Source organism: Humulus lupulus, chromosome 2 (genome assembly GCF_963169125.1).
Source record: "Humulus lupulus chromosome 2, drHumLupu1.1, whole genome shotgun sequence".
In the NCBI taxonomy this organism is placed as follows: Eukaryota; Viridiplantae; Streptophyta; class Magnoliopsida; order Rosales; family Cannabaceae; genus Humulus; species Humulus lupulus.
The window spans coordinates 21,209,835-21,223,443 of record NC_084794.1 but is presented as its reverse complement, the minus strand read 5'-3'; the positions used below and the strand labels follow the sequence as shown (position 1 = coordinate 21,223,443).

The 13,609-nt window shown below is 38.7% G+C and overlaps 1 long non-coding RNA gene across 1 annotated transcript; it reads right to left on the bottom strand.

Annotated features, from left to right (window-relative positions):
• Nucleotides 1-12,835: 12,835 nt before the first annotated feature.
• On the bottom strand, nt 12,836-13,548 carry LOC133815899 (uncharacterized). Its single transcript, XR_009884892.1, has 3 exons — nt 13,453-13,548; nt 13,189-13,329; nt 12,836-13,085 (listed from the first exon to the last, which is right to left on the bottom strand). It is a non-coding gene; the product is annotated as an uncharacterized LOC133815899 (long non-coding RNA).
• Between the last annotated feature and the right edge of the window lie 61 nt (nt 13,549-13,609).

The window sequence follows — 13,609 nt, the reverse complement described above, 5'->3', positions numbered from 1 at the left end:
ATATTAAGTATAACCTAAGGTTTGATTATATGACTGATAATTAAGGATTATATTTATTATACTATAAGGTTTAGATATCAACCAATAGGATTTTAAGCACATGTTATGAATGGTGATTAAGGATTAAGTATTTTTGAGGATTAATTTAATAAGGAGTAAAGTTTGAATGTTATAGGGTCAGTCAGCAGCTTTGAATACGTTGAGGGCTTAGTCAAGGCTGTTTACTCCATTCAAACTTAGCTAAAAATATGTAATTTCGTGTTTAAATATTCAGCGTGTGCCGATATATTGCAGCTATAGGGGGCGATATATCGCAGCACGTAGATACGGAAAACACGAATCGATGCACGGTCGCCTCGGGAACAATGGTCCAGGCGTTATATCGCCTCCTCCAGCATAATTTCAAACATTTTTGAATTCTTTTCCTTTCAGCCATTCAAACTTCTTCAAAAGTCCAGCATCTTTTGAACGAGTCTTCAGCCTCTGCTGAACGATTATTCAAATCATTTTCACCTGAAAAGCCATTATTTTTATTCAAGAAAAATCAAGATACTTTCATTCCCAAACTCTATAAATAGGACCTAGTACCCAGCCATTATTCACCTTTTGCTCTAAGTTCAGAAGTTGCTAGTGAGAGTGTAAACACCTGGTTTGGGAAATCATAAGCTTAAGCATCATAAGCTTATCAAACACTTTGGGAAGTGAGGTTCTATAGTATTTCGGTTGTGGTATAGATTGGTCTTTCAAGTCTTTGAGGTAAACCAAAACTTTAGTTCATTTGCTTTATGTTATTTCCTCTTTCATAACCTTCTACTCAGTCCCCTAACCTCATTCTTATTTTGGTTAGGGAATCCAAGTTCTTAAGCACATAAGTTTCGGTAAGTATGTTTTTTCAATGGTTTAGTCTTTCCATCCTTTTCATTTCTTCTTCTTCATAAAGACTCACTCTTTCTCATATGGTTTTAGGAGTGTTCCAAAAAGTCCCAACTCAGTCCACATATCCCGGTCACTTTGGTAAGGAAAATAGGGTAGAATCTATATGTGCATTGCTTATGTGTTATGTTATGAAATATGATATGTTATGAATATGTTATGTATGTGTATGTTTGTAGGCTTAGGCTTATGCCCTATTTGACTAACAAGACCCCAAAAAGATTATGGGCATATGCCTACTTAGCTAGTAGGACCCCACTAATCTCATGGGCATAAGCTTGTTTAGTCTATGGGACCCCAAGTAATAATGGCCATTATAATAAGTGTATGTATTAAGTGTTATGATATGTCTTTACGTTCATTATGAAATTTATGTTTATGACTATGTGTTAGATTTTCCTTGCTGGGCATTAGGCTCATTCCTTTTTGTTTTATGTGCAGGAAAATAGCTTTAGAGGCGGTAAGATTCGTGACGCTTAGAGGATGTGTATCGATGGTGAATGGAGTCAAGGGGCCGAGCGTTATTCGATTCGAGGATGTAGTCTCATTTTACCTTTTTATGGTTTTATATGTATTTTCCGCATTTCTTATGTAATTCTTTTCATTTAAATTATGTTTTGTTTTTAAAGACAATGGGATCCCATATCCTTCTTAGTATTTTATTTTGTAAGTAACTCTTAATTTCTTTTACAAGTTACTTAATAAAATTATGGTATTTTCGTAAAAATGTAAGTTTATGTATAGTTTCGTTAATGGTCCAAAAAGTCTAGATTAGTGGGTCATTACAGTTGGTATCAGAGAAACGGTTCCTTGGCATGAAGTTCTCCTCGATACACACGCTTAAAGCTCCGGATCTGACCGCCAAGTAAGTGTTTAAGTTACAAGTTACTTTGCCTATGTGTATAGCTAACAACTTTAGTGTTTATGTTTCAGTTAAGAATGAACAGAGCTTTAACCTACCAAGATATTCGAGCCATTAAGGCCTTAAAAAGAATAAGGGAGCCAAGAAACACCGTAGGAGCCCTAGAAAGGATCACACGAAGGTTGCTTTTGTTTCACCAAGAGATAGGTGGCCTTCAAGAGGCTAAGCAAATAATGCTAAGATCAACAGAACAATATGTACTAGTGATTAGGTTATTTAAATATTTCCATCCTGTAATAGCAGCTTTAGAAGAAATATGGGAAGAGATGCATGAGGAGGATGAATTACCATTAGCGATGAGATACTATTTCCTCTTAGTTAGGTTCACCGCAAAATTTGAGTTTCAATTCACAAATGAGCAAAAACATAGGATTCTCACCAACCTTCCTAGAGGACGTTTCGATGCACATGACAATGATGATTATGAACAAATAGATGATGATATGCTAGATGACGGATCGGATGTAGAAGATCCCGATTTTTAGATTAGTAGTTTTCAAATGTTTTATTTACTTTTTATGTTATGATTGTAATAAGTGAAAAATATTTTCCAAATGAATAACATGCTATTTGAATATCATGTGTGAGTTTGATTTTATTTTTGCAATCATAATAAATACTAAATAAAATGAATAATGACTGAGTTCGGTGAGGGTGGATACAAATCAATGAACCTGGTTTCCTTATTGAGAGTTAGGGGGCCATAGTAGTGGGAACGATTTTACTGATCCCAGCCCTCCCTCAATATGGTTAACTTTGGAACAAAGATAAGTTTCGAGCCTGAGAATTAAGTCATATAGGATGATTAGAAACACACTTAGAAAATAAAGATGACTTGTTTTTCTAAGTATAGAAACCCACTCTAATAATAAATAAAGACCTATATAATTTTTCATAAAAAGTCATAATAAATAGGTCTGAGATATGTTTGTTTTAGAATAAGTTTTGCCTTAGAGCCTATTAGGAAAAGTTCTAACATGTTTCTTTCAACTGTTAGAACTCTACTACGATGTCTCTCCGAAGATCTGCACGCACCAACGGAAACACCACCAACGATGTTCCAGCAACCAATACGGTCCCTACAGTTCGTCGAAGGGGAGTGCGTGCTACTGCTCGCCGCAACGCACCGGCACCGCCAGCTGACAACACTGCGGAGATTGCCAGACTGTGACAGCAAGTCGAGGAACTTCTGCAGCAACAACGCCAACAGGCTCAATCTCAGCCTCAGCCTCCGCCACAGCCACAACAACAGCCACAGCAAATGGCCCCAGCACCCCAGCAAGTTGGTCCGTATGGGGGATGGCCTATGATGAATTACGCGCCGTATCCAGTACAGCACTTGGAGCCAGTGTATGAAAGGTTCCGCAAGCAGCACGCTCCGAACTTCGAAGGGTCTACGGACCCCTTTGAAGCAGAAGAATGGCTAAGGAATGTGGAGCCGATTCTAGCCCACATGAATCTCAGTAATGCGGATCGCATATCCTGCGTCTCGTCCTTGCTCAAGAAGGATGCCAGGATATGGTGGGATTTGGTCCAGAAATCCCACGATGCTGCCACCATGACGTGGACCCGATTTGTGGAGCTCTTCCACAAGAAGTACTATAATTCAGCGGTACTTGCTACGAGAGTTGAGGAGTTCACCAATCTGAAGCAAGGGAATTTAACAGTGGCAGAATATGCTCGTCAGTTCGACCGCTTAGCAAAGTTCGCATCAGAGTTAGTTCCAACTGATTATCTGAGGGTGAACAAATTCGTGAGAGGACTCCGACCGAAGATCGAGATGGGGGTTAAACTAGCGAACCCGGGAAACACTTCATATGCCGACATTCTTGAGACCGCAATCGAAGTAGAAAGGTTGCAGGCCAACGTAAGCAAAGAAGAAGCCAGTAAGCCTGAACCCAGACAGCAGAGCCAACCTCAGGCCAGTCGGAACAACAATCAGTCTAGCAATAGCGGCAACAATCAGTCCAACAACAACGGTAACAGACAGAAGAGAAGGCATCCTGACAACAAGCAATCTGACAACAATAAAAGGGCACGACCAAATAATGGGGGAAATAAGTCAGGCTACGTGGAATACCCGCCATGTGCCAAATGTCAGAAGAAGCACCCCGGAGAATGTCGCGCCAACACCAAGGAGTGTTTCAATTGTGGTCAAGAGGGGCATCGCAAGAAAGAATGTCTTCAGCAAAAGCCAGAAGGAAAGAAGGACGAGAAGATGGTTCCTGCTCGGGTTTTTGCTTTAACCCAAGGAGATGCGGATGCTAGTAACAAGGTGGTCACAGGTTAGGTTTCCATCCTCAATAATTTATGTCATGTATTATTTGATTCGGGTGCCACTCATTCGTATATTTCGTTAGGAATGATAGATAAACTAGACAAACCTAGTGAAAGATTTAGAACTAGGTTTGTAACCGAGTTGCCTTCGGGCAAAGTAGTTCTATCATCACGAATTGTACGAGGCGTACCAATCAAGATTGAGGACAAGGAACTAGAAGGAGACCTGATAGAACTGGTAATCAAAGACTTCGACGTCATACTAGGCATGGATTGGCTAGCACGGCATGGCGCTACGATCGACCACAGACGCAAGAAGGTGATGTTCGAGATTCCTGACGGCCAGAAACTGTGCTTCATGGGACAAGCTTCAGGACTACGCACCCCGTTAGTGTCATCTCTCAAAGCTCAGAGAATGGTTGAAAAAGGATGCCAAGCGTTCTTAGCCAGCATCACGAATGTGGAGAAGGATACATCACTTAAAGTTGGAGATGTTCGGGTTATACAAGAATTTCCAGAAGTTTTTCCCGATGACTTGCCAGGATTGCCGCCCAATCGAGAAATAGACTTCACGATAGAATTAGTACCAGGCACCGAGCCTATCTCTAAGGCACCATACCGGATGGCACCTACGGAACTCAAGGAGTTAAAGACGCAGCTACAAGAACTCCTAGACTTGGGTTTCATTAGGCCAAGCCATTCACCATGGGGAGCTCCGGTACTATTCGTGAAAAAGAAGGACGGAAGTATGCGAATGCGCATAGACTACCGTGAGCTGAACAAAGTAACGATTAAGAACAAGTACCCGCTACCTCGGATTGATGATTTGTTTGATCAACTGCGAGGCGCGACTGTATTTTCTAAGATCGATTTACGGTCCGGGTATCATCAGCTCAAGGTAAAGGGAGAAGATATTCCTAAGACAACCTTTAGGACTCGTTATGGACATTACGAGTTCTTGGTTATGTCTTTTGGTCTTACTAACGCGCCAGCCGCGTTTATGGACTTAATGAATAGGGTCTTCAAAGACTACTTGGATAAATTCGTCGTTGTGTTCATCGACGACATTTTAATTTACGCCAAGGATGAAGTAGAGCACGAGGAACACTTAAGGCTGATTTTGACGCGATTGAAGGAGCATCAACTCTACGCCAAGTTCAAGAAATGCAAATTTTGGCTTTCGCAAGTGGCGTTCCTCGTGCACATCATATCAAAAGACGGAGTTGCAGTAGATCCATCGAAGGTAGAGGCCGTGAAGGATTGGCCTAGGCCAAAGAAAGCGTCAGAAGTAAGAAGCTTCTTAGGGCTAGCAGGTTATTATAGAAAGTTTGTAGAGGGCTTTTCTAAGATAGCCACTCCACTTACCAACCTGACCCGGAAGCAACAAAAGTTTAACTGGAATGATAAGTGTGAGGAAAGCTTCCAGTTGCTTAAGGATAAGCTTTGCTCAACACCAGTACTTAGTGTCCCGACGCCCAACGATAAGTTCGTTGTCTACTGCGATGCATCAAAGCTAGGATTGGGATGCGTGCTGATGCAAAACGACAAGGTGATAGCCTATGCCTCACGTCAGTTGAAGGAGTATGAGCAACGCTATCCAACTCACGATATGGAGTTGGCAGCGGTGGTCTTTGCGTTAAAAATCTGGCGCCATTATCTTTACGGAGAACGGTGCGAGATTTATACGGACCACAAGAGTTTAAAATACTTCTTTACGCAGAAGGAGCTCAACATGAGGCAGCGCAGGTGGTTAGAGTTAGTCAAGGATTACGACTGCGAAATCCTATACCACCCAGGGAAAGCGAATGTAGTTGCCGATGCACTTAGCCGGAAAAGTTATGGGAACTTAGCAGCCTTATCCGGAATAGAAAAGCCACTACAGCAGGAGCTTATTAGTGCTGGAATAGAAATGGTTGTAGGCAAGCTGGCTAACTTGTCTATCCAATCAAATTTGTTAGAAGATATACGAATTGGTCAGGGACATGACGACACACTAGCAGCACACATGGATGCAGTCAGAGAAAGCAAGACTACAGATTTCTCAATATCCAGTCAAGGTTTATTGAGATATAAGGATCGGGTATGCGTGCCAGACGATCAAAGTATTAAGAAGGCGATCCTAAAAGAAGCGCACAATACCCCGTACTCAGTTCATCCAGGGTCTACCAAGATGACTCATGACATCAAGGCAGTCTATTGGTGGCCAGGGATGAAGAAGGAGATAGCAGAGTATGTATCTAAGTGTCTCGTATGCCAGCAAGTGAAAGCGGAGCATCAGCGGCCTGCAGGATTATTGCAACCGCTTAGCATACCGGAATGGAAGTGGGACGATATAGCCATGGACTTCGTGACGGGTCTGCCAAAGACGAATAAGCAGCATGATTCCGCTTGGATAGTAATAGATAGACTAACCAAGTCAGCTCATTTCCTGCCTGTTAAGACTTCATACACGGCAGACCAATATGCAGACATCTACGTCCAAGAGATTGTACGATTGCATGGAATCCCCAAGACGATAGTGTCAGATAGAGGATCGGTGTTTACGTCACGATTTTGGAGAAGCTTACAGCAAGCCATGGGTACTAAGTTAAGTCTTAGTACAGCTTTCCATCCTCAGACAGATGGGCAGTCTGAGCGTACGATTCAGATCTTAGAGGATATGCTACGCGTGTGTCGGAGGATCGTGGAACAACTACTTACCGCTGATCGAGTTCTCGTACAACAACAACTACCAGTCAACAATCAGAATGGCACCTTATGAGTTTCTATATGGAAGAAGGTGCCGATCACCGTTACACTGGGACGAGGTAGGAGAAAGGCAGCTTCTAGGGCCTGAAGCTGTTAGACAAGCTCAAGAAGCAGTTGCGCTTATTAGACAGCGTATGCTTACTGCTCAAAGCCGACAGAAAAGCTATGCGGATACCAAGCGACGCGATGTGGAGTTCCAAGTTGGAGATCAAGTCTTCCTGAAGATATCTCCTATGAAAGGTGTCAAGCGGTTCGGGAAGAAAGGCAAACTTAGTCCCCGATTTATAGGTCCTTTTGAGATATTGGACAAAGTGGGACCAGTTGCATATAGACTAGCCCTACCGCCAGCACTAGCCGATAGCCATAACTTCTTCCACATCTCGATGCTACGCAAATATGTGTGAGACCCATCTCACGTCCTCAAGTACGATACGATAGCGCTCCAGAAGGACTTGAGTTATGAGGAATGACCGATTAGCATCCTAGATAGAGGGATGAAGTAGTTACGGTCCAAGAGCTTTCCTATAGTCAAAGTCCTATGGAGTAATAGTTCTGAACGCGAGGCAATGTGGGAGTTGGAGGAGGACATGCAAGGCCGGTATCCGGAGTTATTTGGTAAGTAAATTTCGAGGACGAAATTCTTTTTAGTAGGGGAGAATTGTAGAGTCCAAGAACTTTACTTAGCTAATATTTAGTAGTATTATAGTATGTTTAGTATTATCTTTGTTACTGTGGATTTTTGGTTCAGACCGGGAATTATTTGGACACTCATAGTAGTACTTATAGATTTTCTAAGTTTAACCTATAGTTTAAGAATATTAAGTATAACCTAAGGTTTGATTATATGACTGATAATTAAGGATTATATTTATTATACTATAAGGTTTAGATATCAACCAATAGGATTTTAAGCACATGTTATGAATGGTGATTAAGGATTAAGTATTTTTTAGGATTAAATTTAATAAGGAGTAAAGTTTGAATGTTATAGGGTCAGTCAGCAGCTTTGAATACGTTGAGGGCTTAGTCAAGGCTGTTTACTCCATTCAAACTTAGCTAAAAATGTGTAATTTCGTATTTATATATTCAACGTGTGCCGATATATCGCAGCTATAGGGGCGATATATCGCAGCACGTAGATACGGAAAACACGAATCGATGCACGGTCGCCTCGGGAACAATGGTCCAGGCGATATATCGCCTATATATCGCCTCCTCCAGTATAAATTCAAACATTTTTGAATTCTTTTCCTTTCAGCCATTCAAACTTCTTCAAAAGTCCAGCATCTTTTGAACGAGTCTTCAGCCTCTGCTGAACGATTATTCAAATGATTTTCACCTAAAAAGCCATTATTTTTATTCAAGAAAAATCAAGATACTTTCATTCCCAAACTCTATAAATAGGACCTAGTACCCAGCCATTATTCACCTTTTGCTTTAAGTTCAGAAGCTGCTAGTGAGAGTGTAAACACCTGGTTTGGGAAATCATAAGCTTAAGCATCATAAGCTTATCAAACACTTTGGGAAGTGAGGTTCTATAGTATTTCGGTTGTGGTATAGATTGGTCTTTCAAGTCTTTGAGGTAAACCAAAACTTTAGTTCATTTGCTTTATGTTATTTCCTCTTTCATAACCTTCTACTCAGTCCCCTAACCTCATTCTTATTTTGGTTAGGGAATCCAAGTTCTTAAGCACATAAGTTTCGGTAAGTATGTTTTTTCAATGGTTTAGTCTTTCCATCCTTTTCATTTCTTCTTCTTCAAAAGACTCACTCTTTCTCATATGGTTTTAGGAGTGTTCCAAAAAGTCCCAACTCAGTCCACATATCCCGGTAACTTTGGTAAGGAAAATAGGGTAGATACTATATGTGCATTGCTTATGTGTTATGTTAGAAATATGATATGTTATGAATATGTTATGTATGTGTATATTTGTAGGCTTGGGCTTATGCCCTATTTGACTAACAAGACCCCAAAAAGATTATGGGCATATGCCTACTTAGCTAGTAGGACCCCACTAATCTCATGGGCATAAGCTTGTTTAGTCTATGGGACCCCAAGTAATAATGGCCATTATAATAAGTGTATGTATTAAGTGTTACGATATGTCTTTACGTTTATTATGAAATTTATGTTTATGACTATGTGTTAGATTTTCCTTGCTGGGCATTAGGCTCATTCCTTTTTGTTTTATGTGCAGGAAAATAGCTTTAGAGGCGGTAAGATTCGTGATGCTTAGAGGATGTGTATCGATGGTGAATGGAGTCAAGGGGCCGAGCGTTATTCGATTACTCTATGACTCACTCATGTCTTAACTTTGAATTTCAAAGAACAAAATCAGACTTAGTTTATCAATTTAACATTGAATGTTGTTGTATTATGTTGCATTGTAATCTGCAATGAAGACACAGAGTGTGTTGGTTTTGCTAGAATTGGAAGTGAAGATCAGATCATTATGGCTGGTACAATGAAGCAACTTTAATTGCATGTTTTTTTCCTATCAAATAGCACTGTAGGAGTGTGCAACTACTCAAATTTTGACGTGTTATTATGTAAAAAATTAAACTCTTCAATATTTTGTGCTGAAAGTAGTAACTTTTCAATATGTTGAATATTTAAGACTACTTGAATACTTAAAGAACATTTTGTTGTTGATGACAGTGTTGAATGTTTTAAACTAATTTGTGGATTGTTAATCCAATGTTGAATGTTTTTACTTTTTGTTATTTGAAAATCAAGTTCATTTGATGATGCTAGCATATATTAGAAAGCTAATTTTAATTATATAAAAAAAAGTTAAAATATAATAGAATAAATTAGTGTTATATAAATGAATATATAATGAGAATTTAAACTTATCTAAATATTAAAATAATACGAAAAATGTGTTATAATATTTATTACAATAACACTTTTTATGTAAAGAATTTTGTTATGCAAACTTTATTATATAACACAAATAATGTGTTATACTAAAGTGTAGTATAACACAAAAAATGTGTTATACTAAAATGTAGTATAACACAAAAAATGTGTTATACTAAAGTGTAGTATAACACAAATTTATAAGAATTGAAATGTGTTATATAATCGACTATAAATAATATAATTAAACACTTATCTATTTATTAAAATAACACAGAAAGTGTGTTATCGTTGACAGTATAATCACACATCTGTATAACAATGATAACGTGTTATGTAAAGTACCCTGACCTACGATAACATAGTCGGTCTTAACACATCAAAAAGTGTTATGGTATGTTTTGATAACACATTTTTTGTGTTATTAAAAGCATTTTTTCTTGTAGTGACTAAGGATGCATATGTAAGTAACTTTCTAAGTTTTGTATCTATGCATATTATTCAATTATATTATGTATTAATTGTCTTGTTTCTAAATTGCAGGATGCCTTGCAGCAAGAAGTCCAAACACAATCCCAATCTCAGTCTCAATCTGAATATGAAGCAAGAAGTGCCAATGTCAATGAGACACAAGTTGTCTCAAAGGTACTTGGTCAACGTCGTGGCCACAACCAAGGAATTGGACGCAAGTTGAAGGGCACTATAGTCATTTGCGTCAAGCGCCACCGGATCCTCTTCACATTCAGTGGCATCAACATTTCCATCCACCATAGTTGGCCCTCCGACGATACCACCTGAGGCTTTCCAGTCCATGATTCAACAATTCACTCAAGCCTTTATGACCCAGAATAACAACTTCCAGCAAATGCAACAATATTTGCAAACAACAAATCCGAGCATCCAACCTCCACAATTTCAGCTTGTCAACTTGGACATGAACATGATATAGTCCGTGATGGCAAGCTTTCAACCACAACAACCACAACAGCCACCACCACAGCCACCACAACAGCCCGACGATAATGACTTTGGAATTGATTTTGATGACATTTAGTTTTATTAAGATACTATTTTTAAATTATTAATATTTTGTGTTGTTTTATTTTTATTTTGGAGACAATACTACTTACACTAGAAGAAAAAAAGCTTTTAATAACACCAAAAATGTGTTATTAAAACATACCATAACACTTTTGGATGTGTTAAGACCGACTATGTTATCGTAGGTCAGGGTACTTTACATAACACTTTATCATTGTTATACAGATGTGTTATTATACTGTCAACGATAACACACTTTCTGTGTTATTTTAATAAATAGATAAGTGTTTAATTATATTATTTATAGTCGATTATATAATACATTTCAATACTTATAAATTTGTGTTATACTACACTTTAGTATAACACATTTTTTGTGTTATACTACACTTTAGTATAACACATTAATTGTGTTATATAATGAAGTTTGCATAACAAAATTCTTTACTTATAAAAAGTTGTTATACCCAAAAAATAGGAAGATGCATCCTAGGAGACTAAGGGGAATGCATTCTAGGAGAGTTAAGGGGAATGGTCCTAGGAGACCCCAAGGAGGATGTGGTCCTAGGAGACCCCAAGGAGGATGTGGTCCTAGGAGAACTCAAGAAGGTGGTCTTAAGAGACCCCAAGGAGGATGTGGTCCTAGGAGACCCCAAGGAGGATGTGGTCCTAGGAGACCCCAAGGGTGTGTAGGAGGTAAGCCTCCCAAGGTTTTCTAAGTGTTGGCTCGAACGTGTCCAAGGTAAGTAGCTAAGGAGGAGGAGTCTCATGCAAGAGGAAGGAGACTTAGATTTTGATAAGGAGAGCCTATACAATGTTCGATCGGACATGTTTGGGAGATGCTAAAGGAAAATGCCTTGACCTTGTCCAAGGTGAGATGTTATGGAGGAGGTTGCCTCAATGTTGTCCAAGGTAAGGCACCAAGGAGGTTGCCCCAATGTTGTCCAAGGTGAGGTGCCAAGGAGGTTGCCTCGGACCACCTTGGTCCAAGGAGAAGCCAAGGAGATTGGTTCAAGGAGGAACATGGCATGCTAGAGGAGAGTGCCATGTTAGAGGAGAGAAGTGCATGTCCTACCACCATGCACGTTCAACCCACAAAAACATGTCCTACCACCATGCACGTTCAACCCACAAAAACATGTCCTACCACCATGCATATCCTACCACCATGCATGTTCAACCAGCACTTGCATGGGTAGTGAGTAGGAGGTGGACCAACTAGCTAGAGGAGACTAAGTCAACACAACTCCAACAACATACGCGGGAATCTCTCATTCTTCCCACAAATGGGGGGTTTGTTACATTTCGAAATTTGAATGTTTAAATGTAATAAATATAATAAAATATCCCTATCATAACGGAGATATCAGTTGAGAATCCCAGGTCTATAAATAGAGAGTTGGGAGGATCGTCAGGGGACTTTTTTTGGAAAAATCAAGAGTGAACTTGTGTTCTAGAGAGAGAAAGTGTTTTCTCTGAGAGAACCCCTTTTTGTATTCTGGAATATTTCACACTGAAGAAACTCAGTTGACACGGTTCATCTGATCTTGAGTGTGAATACATAATAAAATCTCTAAGTGGATTAGGCTATTACCGATCATCGGGGCTGAACCACTATAAAATCTCGTGTTATTTACTTCCCTTGATAAAAACTGTTTGTTGTCGTTATAATTCTCTTGAAGGTTTGTCGTAGTTGACGTTCTTACGTCGTTGGCTAAATTCACAGTCAACAAAAGTGTTATTGTAATAGATATTATAACACATTTTTTGTATTATTTTAAACTTTAGATAAGTTTAAATTCTCATTATATATTCATTTATATAACACTAATTTATTCTATTACATTTTAATTTTTTTTATATAATTAAAATTAGCTTTCTAATATATACTAGCACCATCAAATGAACTTGATTTTCAAATAACAAATAGTAAAAACATTCAACATTATATTAACAATCCACAAATTAGTTTAAAACATTCAACACTGTCATCAACAACAAAATGTTCTTAAAGTACTCAAGTAGTCTTAAATATTCAACATATAAGCCTTGAATGATGGTTTCGGTAAGTCTAGCACAGGGTAGTAAAGGAATGTGATGTGAGGATTATAGCAAGGATAAAACAAGATATTGAGAAGTAAAAGAATGCAGTGTACACAACCAAGTGAGGAACCCCATCTTTCAATGTATGCTAAGCTATTCTGGTGGTATTATTATGTGTTGTTGTTGCTGCACTGCCTTTTCCAGCATGGATGTTCCCTTGAAAATTGTAAACTGCACCTCTCTCATATACTTTGACAGCTGAAAAATTTTACAATCAAACCACATTACTCATTTTTTATTTGTAAGACCTAAAAACCAAACAAAATCTTTTAATGGTGTCATGAAATATATATACACTTACTCAATCATCATTCATCTTTGTGAATCCAAACTTGTTTGTCCAGATTGACTCTGCTTCCTCAGCAGCAGGAAGCATAATGTTTTCCACATTCAGGGAAACCAACAACTTCTCTATACATGAAAATAATACTTGGAAATAGCCCTATTATAACAAACCAAAATATACCAACTTAGTAGTTATTCTTCTTCTGCTTCTTAACATTAACGAAAATAAAACTAAAATACTAAGAAGAAGAAAAAAAATCAAAGTTTCATTTGTTCCTACTTTCCCTTGGTGTTCTCTAGTTGTCGCCATTATGGGAAGCTTGGCTACCTCACGACCAAATATCCTAAGAAGACCAGCTAATACAACAATAGACCTGTGTGGATGGGTGCATTTGCAGAAGAAAGGTATTATACTCGTATCAATAACCAATTAAAGA